The 12,723-nt window shown below is 48.1% G+C and overlaps 1 protein-coding gene across 6 annotated transcripts in view; it reads right to left on the reverse strand.

Moving 5' to 3' along the window:
• GAS7 (growth arrest specific 7) overlaps positions 1–12,723 on the reverse strand; it is a 203,306-nt gene that overhangs the window by 103,505 nt on the left and 87,078 nt on the right. The window contains exon 1 of one of the 6 annotated variants that reach the window (XM_069603560.1): positions 10,461–10,796. The exons of 4 other annotated variants lie outside the window; for them this stretch is intronic. The gene's annotated coding sequence lies outside the window, so the exon portion shown is untranslated. Of the gene's footprint in view, positions 1–10,460; positions 10,797–12,723 lie in introns of those variants that run through there. One more of the 6 variants, XM_069603561.1, reaches the window with a different exon arrangement.

Genomic DNA, 12,723 nt, shown 5'->3' on the forward strand with positions numbered 1-12,723 from the left:
GAAAGGGGAAACAGCCCTTCACACCTTCACTGCTCTGTGTCTAATCTGAGATGCACTTGGCACCCTCATCGTTCTGGGGTCCTGATGTGATACACAGGATCTGCGCCCTCTTGAGCACTGAACAGTCAGCCCCTGCGGCTCAGAAGCAGCCTGAGGGCTGCTCCTCCTTCTCCACCACCCATTTCGTCACAGAGATGCCCAGAAAATGAGCCAGCAGGCGGTGCAGGGCCTGGGAGGGATGTCAGTTATTGGGAGAAGTATGGATCCCACAGGTCAAGTCTGGGGGGGCCCCTGGCAGCAGTGCGTGGGGATGGGGCGAGGATGGGTTTCTCATGCCCTCCACCCATTTGGAAGAGCAGAGAACCAGGCAGTACAGGAACAATGCAGCAGGCGACAGCCAATCTGAAAACAAGAACCGGACTGGGAGATGGAGGTACACCACTGAACCTGCAGGTGAGCAAACGCGAAAAGGATTCCACCTTCCCCCAAGTTTACAGAGTGCCAGAGCCTGTGGCAGACGATCTATACGCTGTTGGTATAACACAGAGTCTACATAGATCCTGCCTTGTTAAGAAAGTTTAAACGGAGGGGAAACACATGGGAAATGAGTGAGGAAACACCATCCCAAAGGCCCAAAGGAAGAGCACATCTCAGAAAGTAATTCAAAAAGTAATTAAAAATGGCAGGAAACTGCTAGAATGTAAGAAGTTGTGACCTCTGAGAGAGGAACAGAAAAACTATAATGGAAAAAAACAGGCAAAACAGAAAGGATGACATGATGAAGACAAGGGATGAGGAAATGATTATATGAAAACTGCGCATTTAAAGCCACATTAGCAGCTGTGGATAAATAAAAATATTAAATCAGTAAAGTGGCTCAGAGGTTAAAGTGCCTGCCTCCAATGCAGGAGACTCAGGTTCGATCCCTGGGTTGGGAAGATCCCCTGGAGAAGGAAATGGTAACCCACTCCAGTATTCTTGCCTGGAAAATCCCACGGACAGAGAAGCCTGGTAGGCTACAGTCGACGGGGTGGCAAAGAGTCGGACACGACTGAGCGACTTCACTTCACTTCACTTCAAAGTGCAAAGTAAACTTAAAAGGATCACCCCAAACTGAAAAGCCCAGAAAGCAAGGATATAATGAATCAATGTAAGTTTAAGTAGTATTCCATTAGAAAAGACCAGAACAAATATATTAAAATAAACAATCAATGACAAAAATAAAACATAATAAAAAGTCATGCACACCAACAAGCATAAGAGAAATGCTATTTAAGAAATCAGTCCTTCTCCAGACTTTTCCTCTGCTCCTACTCACAGTCAGAGAACGCTTCTCGCTAGAATAAAAAGCTCCATGTGGGGAAGGCTTTGTTTCGCTCATAGCTCACCGGGGCCTGGCATGGACCATCTGAAAGTGCTAGAAGACACATCCTACTGAGGTCAAAGTTTCATGGGCATGACCATGGTTTTGTTCATCCCTGTGTCTAATAAACATTTGCTGAATGATGGAAAAGACTGAGCTGTAAATGTGAGTTTCTGTCCAAAAAGTTAAGACATTCAAGTTGTACATATCCAGCTGAGTTATATTAATATTTGTCATGAAAGAAACAGGAATGTTCCTGGAGACATGCAAGTTGAAGACACCACCCACTTACTCTTTAGACATTGAGAGAGAAATCAAAATTAAGAAGATGCTGCCAGGGGAATAACCATATAAACGCCCTTTTTTTTCTAATGTGGACCATTTTTGAAGTCTCTTGAATTTGTTACAACGCTGCTTCTGTTTCATGCCTTGGATTTTTGGCCACGAGGCATGTGGGATCCCAGCTCCCCGACCAGGGATCAAACCTCCACCTCTGCATTGGAAGGCGAAATCTTAACCACTGGCTCACCAGGGAAACCTCCTAGATGCATTTCTTAGTGCACTGCCCCCCAACTCAGAAATCCAACAAACTGTGCAGTCTGGGACACTGTCCAGCTGTGAGGTTTGGTACCGAGTATTTCCCTTGGTCCTCCTCTGCAGCTTTCCTCCCATCCTGGAACTATGATACAAGTTTCTCCTGCAACATCCTTTAAGGCCAGTACAGACGAAGCCTCTGGCCACATGTGGGGCACATCAGTAACTGATGCCACCTTTTCTGTCCAAGCACAAGCCGATGGCTGGGGAGAGCAGCTACTGAAGCTTTGTGGATGCTGCACTGGGAGACACACCCAACAAAAAGTCACTGTTTCTTCATCTACCATGGTCCAAGTGATGTGGGAGCATCACAGGGGCCACTTTCTCCGCCAAAGAACTTGGGTGATGATCTTTTGCACATTTAAAACTCACACTGAATGAACCAAATCTTCCTCCACACCCTTAAACAGGAAAGACTCATAAACCCCCCAATAGCCAGTGCTTTCTGCCATCAAAACCCTCTTTTATATCATCTTCTCTGAGTGGTTCCAGTTTTAGAAATGAGAGTATGCAGCATGATCTCAACCATGGAAAATAACGCTCCCCCCAACTCCAAGCAGAGCACAAAGGAAACACATGAAAATGTTACAAAGGCTCTCTTTGTTTTGTGGGATTCCTCTAGCTGTTGCAATTTATTTTATCACGTTCAAAATTTTGAGTTCTTAATTTTAAAAATTAAAAATTCCTTTAAAGATGTAGTCGTAAATAGTGCCTTCCCCCCCAAATCAGCATATACAATGTTAAATGTACCATATGATCCCAATTATGTAGACAAATATGCACAGCAAAGAAAAAAACAGAAAAGAATGCTAACTATTTTTTCTTATTTCTGCATTTTCCAAGTTTTCTATAATGAGCATATTCATTTTAAGTGCATTTAAAAAAACTCTTTAACTTATTTCATTATGAGTTAATGCATGCATATAGCCTTATGCAGAATATTTAGATAATATTTGCTGATAAAGTCTCCCTCGATATATCCCATCTCACTTGTTGTTGTTGTTTCAGTTGCTAACTCATATCTGACTCTTTTGCAACCCCATGAACTGCAGCCTGCCAGGCTCCTATGTCCATGGGATTTCCCAGGCAAGAATACTGGAGTGGGTTGTCATTTCCTTCTCCAGGAGATCTTCCCAACCCAGGGATCAAACTCGAACTTCCTACATCGACAGGCAGGTTCTTTACCTCTGAGCCACCAGGGAATACAAAATATTTAGATAATATTTGCTAATAAAATCCCCCTTGACATATCCCACCTCGTTTGCCATCCCCTAAAAGGAAAACTATTTATCAGATTAGTGTTCATAGTGTTATCTTTCAAATGACAGGGAGATTTGAGGTGGGGGGTGTCTTTATTTTTAAGAAAATGAACTAAGACAAAATGAGCAACAGTAAAGAACTTATTCAACCAATGCAGGGCTGACACAAAAATTAAGAGATCAGAAGGACTGTAGAGATAACTTAATCTCATGTTGCCATTTTACAGACGGGGAAACTGAGGCTCAGAGGCAGACTGAGGCTGGACGCCAAGCCTCCTCCTCCTTGATCTTTGGCCCTAAGCCTTGGTGCTAATGTTGCCATCAGGGCTGGAGAACTAGGTCCGGCCAGATGGCATGGCAGAACCCAAACCCCACGTAGGACCCCTCCCCAGGCTGACCCCCACATGGCTCCATGCAAGAAGACCTTTGCCAACAAGTCTGGCTCTCAGCTCAACCCTGAGCCACTTCCCATCTGTTTGTGGCCAGTGAGTCCCCGCAAAGGGGGGGTGACCCGGGAGGAAACATCTGTGCACACAAAGAGGAGTCATAAACGCACTTGATTTTCCCTTTTGGCAAAGCCTCTTCTGCTTATTTTTTTTTCCACTCATTGAAATGCAAAGCTCCATTCCAACAAGGAGGCCTGGAAGATTCCAGAGGCTTCGAGGAACCACAGCCTCCGCTTCGCGAAGGGGGCTCCCTAAAGAAGGTTATGCACGATGTCTGGGCTGTGGACACGGATAAGAAAGAGAAGAGGCAACCCCACAAACCACTTGGATGCCCACAGACATGCCTCTGCTTGTCCTTAAACCTAGCTTCTAACCTTCAGCCAGGGCAGAGGAAGTTCATGTGTAAGTTCTACAGCGTACCAGCCATATAACTTCAGGCAAGTCACTTCACCTCTTTGAACCTCTTTTTCTTTTCCACATGCAAAAACGGAAATACCACCACCCCCTGCACAAAATTCTTGCAAAGACTGAATAAAAGGGCAAAAATGATGGAAGAAACTTTGTAATTATCAGCTGTGCTTCTGTACTGTCCCATCCCCATGAAATCACTGAGCAACCTTTAGGAAACTCATCAGCTGAGGTCCCCAACGCTGAGTCACTCCTGCTGCACAGCTTGCAGGCTAACCTCTCAGAGTGACACCGTATGACCTTTCTGACACAGACCAAGCTCGCTGAAGGAGAAAGAAGAACAGCATGTGACAGGGAATCAGCATGCTCCATGGGGCAAGACTAGGATTTGGGGGACCAGCAGAAGGGGCCAGTATAATCTGGGGCCTAGAAATACCTACATCACCAGAGTTCCTGGGAAGCTGGTGACTGCCAGCAAACCAGATCAAGAAACAGACACGGCTGTGCACAAGAGCTGTGAACCCACCTACACAAGGGCCTGGCAACCTTCCCAAAGGGGCCCGCATGCGTCTTCATTTGAATTGTTGCCACCAGCCAGGACACCTGGAGAGAATGCTTCCAACCCTGACTTTAAGCTCCTAAAAATGAGACAGGTTGGGCTTCCCAGGTGGCACAGTGGTAAAGAATCCGCCAGCAATGCAGGAGATGCCAGCTTGATTCCTAGGTTGGGAAGATGCCCTGGAGAAGGAAATGGCTACTCATTCCAGTATTCTTGCCTGGGAAATTCCATGGACAGAGGACCCTGGCTACAGTCCATGGGGTCACAAAGAGTCAGACATGACTGAGCACACACGTTGGATAACAAGGAGGACAAAGGACCAGGTCTCTTTTCCCCGCAAAATCGATTCCCTCTCTGCACTTCACCATTTGTCCTTATCTTCTCTGGAGCTCTTCCTTGCTTAAGTGCTGTCAATCGTGGGTCAGTAACATATCTATTGTGGCTTATGTGACCTTTACAAGAATCCTGGGAGAGAAGTATTCATTTTATAATCAAATCATTTTCATTTTAGAATCAAATAAACCAAGGTCTTACCAGTAACAAGACACAGAACTGGTTTGAGCCCAGTGTCCTGTCTTCAAGGTGGATGCTTGCCCACCTGACCCCAGTCATCTCCCCAGTTTCTCCATGAATTAAGGCTCATCCTGGCCAGCATGCTCCAGCCAGCATGGAGATCCATCTTGCTCTGTCTGGTGGGCCAGCCTTCTCACTTCTTGCTGTCTCCCAGGAGATGTCCCCCCTAACCCCCACCTCACCAGCCCCACCTCCCCTCCCCCTGGCCTGATCCTCTCATCACTGCCACGGCTACCTTGTTTGGGGGTCGATGATGAGTGGTCGTCACGGCTTATTCACCCGAGGTTCCTGAGAACATGAACAGAGTCCTACTCAAATCTGTCCCCAGACAAAGAAAATGCACCCAAGTACTGCTGAATCAATGGAGCTCCTTCAGTTTCCGAGTAAGACTGTCAGCCCACTAAGAAAGTGGGTTTCTTAATTTTCCAGGGTCACCAGGGCATGAAGGGGAGGGGAAGGGGAAGAGAGGACGGGGGAAGGCAGAAGGCAGAGGCAGACACACAGCCTGTGTGTTTACCTATTTTATGCTGGGAGGGCTCTTACATACCACAAGCTGCAGGGGCCCCCAAATCATAAATGAACAAAATGGGCTGGGGGCAAAGAAGTCATCAGTGGCTCCGTCAGGGTCTCTGAAACAAGCATCTCACAGGCCTAGTGCCCTTCAAGTAAAGGCACTTGGGAAAAAATGTACTCTCTTGGCTCACTTAGGCTGTCCACTGAAGTCATTAAAGCCTTTACCCAGAGAGAAAGCGGACAGAAGCCAAGTGATCAGCTATGACGACGGCGGCCTGAGTTACCAAGGAGAGAACTGAAATATACATCTGTGATGGGCTCTTACCTCTGAGTGTTAAAAGCACGGGTATATTATTAACATTCCCACCTAAGGACTCCCAGCCTGCGCATGCCTGGTCATCTATGGTAAGTTTCAGCCAATCTGGGCCCTTGCCATGTCATTCATTCCTGGGCCTTGTTTGCTGGGGTCACACGCTGCTGTTTCCCTGGGAAGACAGCCCAGTGACTATGCATCTCCCCAGGATGGTCAAAGGCATTAGGGCTCCTCACCACGACTGTCCCCAACGGGATGCAGAGATGGACGTGCTGGGCAAAAGGAAACTGGGATTTGTGGAGATTCTGTAGCCAGAGGCACCCCTCCTGCCCTCACGACATGCGCAGAACTCTGCCTGGAGCGGCGTCAGGTGAAACCTTCAACTCCTTCTCTTCGGTCAGGGATCCCTGCCTTTCTTCCCTTCTGGGTCTTAAAAGGATGGAAAGTGACAACACAGGGTGCTGGAAGCCTGTCTGTGCTCTGAGCCTCAGAGCAGTGGTCCTCAGCCTTCAGCTTCTTCAGCAGGGCCATCAGAACACAGACTGTTGGGCTCCACCCTCAGCGTTTCTGAATCAGCAGGTCTGGGCAGCACCATTAATGACCTGCATTTCTGAACAAAATCCTAAGGGATATGACTGCTAGTTCAGGCATCACACTTTGAGAACCACTGATTTCAAGGCAAAAAAAAAAAAAAAGCACCTGTTCTAAGTCTATTCCTTAAAAATTCATCTTTAGGAGATTGATAAATTCACTTTCAAAATAAGATTCTTTAGTATTTTCTTGGAAACCACTGGCCCTCTCACTTTCCTTCTTTTCATACACATGGGTGCAGGGTCTATTTCATATAACTCCGGGAGTTGGTGATGGACAGGGAGGCCTGGCGTGCTGCGATTCACGGGGTCGCAAAGAGTCGGACACGACTGAACGACTGAACTGAACTGAACCCTAAGAAAAACATCACACAAATACTGGCAACTGTTTCATTATAGCTTTCAGTGCTGGCGATCAATAGGGATGGGTGGGGACTGGGTCAAACTAGAACACCCTCCATCATCAGCAGCATATTGATGCCAGGCAGGACAGTGGGGTCAATGTCGTCTAAACTAGTCTTTTTTTTTTTTTTTGCAAGAGAGGCTGGAGATTTGAATTCTTACTATAAAACCTGTAGATTTTTGGAGGTTGGTAATCAACTCAAAAACTTTTAAATGAAACCATAGGCAGAAACAAAAACAAAACCACCACCAAAAGCCCCTGGAGTTTTCCCACTGGCCACCAGTGTGTAGCTCCTGGTTTTAATTGTTGTGGACCTGCATAAACAGTCATTTGAAGAGAGGGTGCCCTCGTGTTAAAGAACTGAATACCACCATCCTAGACTAAAGGTATAATTAGCACTTTTACCCTGTATTAGGGCTTCCCACGTGGCTTAGTGGTAAAGAATCCGCCTGCCAATGCAGGAGACACGAGTTCCATTCCTGGGTTTGGAAGATCCCCCCAGAGGAGGAAATGGCAACCCACTCCAGTATTCTTGCCTGGGAAAAAAATCCCACGGACAGAGGAGCCTGGCTGGCTGCAGTCCATGGGGCAGCAAGGGAGTCAGACATGACTGAGCGACTGAACAACAAACCCCTGTATTAGTCACCCTCTTGCTAAGACCTCTTCCTACTAACACACCTGGTGGGTGAACTGAATGTCAACTTCTGGGGTATCAGGACACAGCTTCCAAGGGCTGAAAATGTGTGACCAGCTACATCTCGACCAGAGCTGAGCACCCCAGCCTGGCTCCAACCTTCTTTGGAAGAAAGGCATGGGATGAGGTTTGGGAACCAGCAAGGTGGACCCTGGAAATTCCATGCTACTCTGTCTATGGAAAAATGGTGCCTCAACAGCTGATGAGAAGGTTTGGAAGGGGAGGCAGTGAGTAAGGAAGCTGACATACAGCTTAAGGAGAGAGGCATGCATCACCAGCTGGGCAGGGAGGCAGAGAAGGCGTTCAGAGGCAAAGCCAAGTATGGAACAGGAGGAAGAGAAAGTGAACCGGTACCACAGCCTTGGGGAGGCGAGATGCACATCCATCGGGTATAAAGGTGGATGACACAGCTGCTAGAGTGAGCAGAGATCCACCTCCCCCATAGGATCACACACTGAGCAGCTGGGGAGCCAGCACTCTGGGAGCATGGTGCCTGGGGGTGAGGGTGGCTGGATTCCTTCCTCGTGTAAGCAGTGCAGAGCTCTGCAAGGCTCCGGGGCAGGGGAATGCATGTTTTGGGACCGCTGGGGAGGGTGCAGGGGGAGTGGGCAAGGATCACAGGTATCCTTCTCAATCTGCCCAAAGGGAACTCTGCCCTCAGGTCCTGGGAGAAGGGGATGCCACCTCTGGTCCCCTGACCTCCCGCCTCCCAGCTGGCCTGCTTGTCCCCATCTGAACTGCCCACTGCATCACCCCAGCTTCTCAAGACAATGCTTGCGTGGGGTTCTCCCCACTAAGAACCCATCCTTCCTCCTTCTAGCTCTTCCTTGAAAAGGACATCCCCTCCCAGCCACCCACAGGAGACTTCAGGCTCACGAGGTCACCTCTCTAGGCCAGCAGTTGTCATTTTTTTGTCTGTTTTGAAAATTTGACCAGGAGTAATAAATACATTTTATTTCACAACCCAATATACATGCAAAGCAAAAGTTTCATGAAGCAATACTTGCTTTTACAACATGCAACGCACTCTGCTGTTTTCCCCTCTTTTCCATGCTGGTTAATACAGGTTATAGACACAGGGTGGCTAGTGATGCCTGCTTTAAGAAACACTGCTTTATCTGGTCTCAACAGCTCTTCTTTCTAAATTCCCCCCTTGACACCCCCAACCCCACTCTCCATCATAAATTCCTGCAAGGGATTCCCTCATTTTGTACTTTCCTGGGCTGCAAGCTCGTCATTTCTAATCTCTCGGCCCCAGACTGTACACCACTTGTGGGCACCCAGGATTACGACTGTACACATTTCCTCTTTTCAAGAACAGAGTTGGTGCTTTGCTGTACAGTAGAAAACAACACAACATTGTAAAGCAACTATACTCCAATAAATTTTTTAAAAAAATAATAAAAAGAGTTGGGAATTCCCTGGCTGTCCAGTGGTTACAAATCTGTGCTTTCACTGCTATACGCCCGGATTTGATCCCTGACTGGGGAACTAAGATCCCAGAAGCCACATGGTATAGCCAAAGAAAAATAAAGAAAGGAAAAAGAACAGGGTCCAAGTCTTGGGATCTAGCGCACTTAAAATATTGGTTGGATGTTTGATATCATGGAAGAGGCTGCCCAGATGACACTTTCTAAATGATGATAAAATTGTAGTGCATTTCAAGGCATACCCGAAACCCAATCTCCAGCAAAGCGCTCTGCTGCTGGCGGCAGCCTCTCCTCATCACTGGGGAACGGAGCCGCGTGGATGCTCGTGGTTTCCGACCCCCTCGTCCTCAGAGGCACTGTACCCCCATCAGGGCCCCAGTGCTGCCATCGACAGATCCACACCAGCTGGGACACTGACCCTCCAAAACAGTGTTGGGGAAGAGGTGCCCATACTCCCGGGGAAATCCAGCCTTGGAAGAGTGGACACAGTTGTCACACGGGAAGTGGCTGAATCCATTGAATCCAAGTTTTCCAGACTCCAGCTTCCATGCTCTTTCCTGAAGCCTTAACGGTTTCTGATCCTGTTATGTAATCCTGGGTTCCTTACATGCCCCTCTAACTTGTGACTTAAGAAAGAAGCACCCCCGAGTAATGCACCCCCTCTTTGCAACCTGGTGTGTATACCCTCAGCCATCCTGACCCCATGGCAGAAGTGCCCACAGTGGGCACGGGTCCCCAAGTCAGAAGATCCTGGGGGACCTGGTTCCCGCCCCAGCCTCTCTGGCCAGCTGTGTGACACAGACAGGGCGTGTGCCTCTCTGGGCCTCGCCCTCATCTAGAGGTGAGGGAGTCGAACCAGCCGACTCCCAAGGTCCCTTTCCAGGCTTCTCCTGACTATTCTACCTGCACCACGTGGAGCCACCCAGCCCCAACAGGGAAGGAAGAAAAGGCTAAACAGAGGAGGCGAAGTTCCAGAAAGGGGAACCAGGTCAAAGTTAAAACAAGGAAAACTGACGCAGCACTCAGCTCACTGCAGACACCACTCTGCCCAGGGGCTAGCTCCTCTTTCAGGAGCCTCAGGTCCCCCAGTGGCCCAGACTCAGTGAAGGAAAGAGGAAGGGGGAATTTGTGGGGAAGCTGAAGACTCACACCGCCCCCACCCAGCAGGAGGCCGTCCAAGAAGGACTTGCCTCCCCGCTTCCCGCAGGTGTGGCAGGTGAAGGGGCTGCCTCCCTGGCTCTGCTCTCACCCTGCTCCAATGAGCTTCGAGCATCTGCCCCGCAGCCCAGTGGCACCGCCCTGGGTGCCCACTCACCTCAGCCCCGCAGACCCTCCTCTTGCAAAGCTGACCCGCTGGTCATTTTCAGCCACTGTTACCACATCCGCTGCTTCCCCGTGGCATCAGCTAATTCACTGTGCAAAGCAGCATTTATATATAGAAAGTTGCAGCCATGCAGGTTAACATTAAAATAGAGACTTGACGTTGCCGTGGCAACCAAACAAATGATATTCAAAACGAAAGTAAGTATTCTGCAATCGGGTAAGCATGTCCACAGCCTTCCAGGACAGCTGCGCTGTTTCCCCCGCGAGGGTGGGTGGGACAGCTCAGCAGAAGAGCCTGGTCCTCCATCAACCTCCTCCCTGTGAAGTCACCCCTCTGCTTTCAGCTGTGGCCGTGGCCCTCTGCACAAGCTCCTCCTTGAAGCCAACTCCTTACCCAGAACACACCTGAGGCCAAGACACCGAAGGGGTATGGTGACCCTGACCAGGTGTGTCCATCTGCAGCTCTACTCCTTAAGGACCAAGGGGAAGCAGCCTGTGTTACTCCCAAGGAAGCTCCTGGAAACAAAGGTGGCTTCTGTCATCCGTCGGCCACACACAGTCAAGAGGCACCAGTGAGCTGAGTGACATCTGGCAGGCAGCTTCCCCTCTCTGGGCCTCAGTGTAAAAATAAGGGGGCACACTACTATATGTAAAGCTGACAACTAATAAGGACCTGTTGTTTAACACTGGGAACTCTACTCAATATTCTGTAATGCTCTATATGGATAAAACAGAGTGGACAGAGGTATAACTGATCCACTCTACTGTATACCAGAAACTAACACAACACTGTAAGTCAATTATGTGTGTCTTCAGTAGCGTTTGACTCTTTGTGACTCCATGGAACGCAGCCCACCAGGCTCTTCTGTGCACGGGATTTTTCAGGCAAGAATACTGGTGGGTTGTCGATTTCTCCTCCAGGGATCTTCGTGACCCAGGGATCAAACTCGTGTCTCCCGGGTCTCCTGCATTAGTAGGCGGATTCTTTACCACTGAGCCACCATAAAAATTAAAAAGAGAAAATAAGGGGGGGGGGGGCGGGGATAAGGGACTAGAGGAGAAGGGGACGACAGAGGATGAGATGGCTGGATGGCATCACTGACTCAATGGACGTTGAGTCTGAGTGAACTCCAGGAGTTGGTGATGGACAGGGAGGCCTGGCGTGCTGTGATTCATGGGTCGCAAACAGCTGGACACGACTGAGCGACTGAACTGAACTGAAGGAGCTGGAGAAGCAGCTTAGTCCCTCCTACCTCTGCAATTCTAGGATGTGCCTCTTGTCTCCTTTCTCACTTCCTTTGTTTTACTTTCTTTGTTTCCTTCATCCTTAGACATATGCCTTAACCCTGCCACATAAGCCCTTATATTTCCTGGTTCCTGGTATGGCATGTGGAACAACCCTCCACCAGTGCTGTTCAGCACAGCCACCACCCAGAATACTCACAGCCATTAAGTCAAGATATGGATTCTGTTATTCAAGGAGCCACCAAGAGCCAAGGAGCCTCAGACAACTCTCTGAGCCTTTCTGAGACTCGATTACATGTTTCAAATCGGACATGGTCTGCAATGACTAAATTTAAAGGATGGACAATATTAAGTGCTGGCATGGATGCGGAGCAACTGGAAATCTCATCCATTGCTAGTGGGAATGCAAAATGGTACAGCCGCTCTGGAGAACAGTTCAGCAGTTTCCTATAACGTTAAACATATACTTACCAGATGACCCAGCAATTCCCCTCCTAGGCACGTACCCCAAAGAAATTAAAATATAGGTCCACGCCAAGTCTTGTACACAAACGTTCATAGCAGCTTTATTCATAAGAACCCCAAACTGGCAACAACCCAAAAGATCTCAACAGGTACTAAAGAACGAACTATGGAATATCCACGCAATGGAATATTACTCACCAACACAAAGGAACAAACTATCGATACAGGCCACAACCTGGATCCATCTCATAGATATTAAGAAGCTAGTCTCAAAAGGTTACCTGTTGTATGATTCCATTTGTATGATATTCTTAAAAAGACAAAACTACTGTACAAGGATGGATGACCCATGAAGGGTTAGGTCAGAGAGGGTATGATGCAAAAGGAGGGTGAGAGAGATGTTAGAGTGATGAAGCTCTTCTATATCCTGGCTCAGGTGGTGGTTACATAAGTCTATAATATGTGTTAAAATTCACAGAACTGTACACCTAAAAAGGTCAATCTTATTGTCTAGAAAAAACTAAAATACATGCTACTTTCACCTT

The sequence above is a fragment of the Ovis canadensis genome, chromosome 11 (genome assembly GCF_042477335.2).
Source record: "Ovis canadensis isolate MfBH-ARS-UI-01 breed Bighorn chromosome 11, ARS-UI_OviCan_v2, whole genome shotgun sequence".
Classification (NCBI taxonomy): domain Eukaryota; kingdom Metazoa; phylum Chordata; class Mammalia; order Artiodactyla; family Bovidae; genus Ovis; species Ovis canadensis.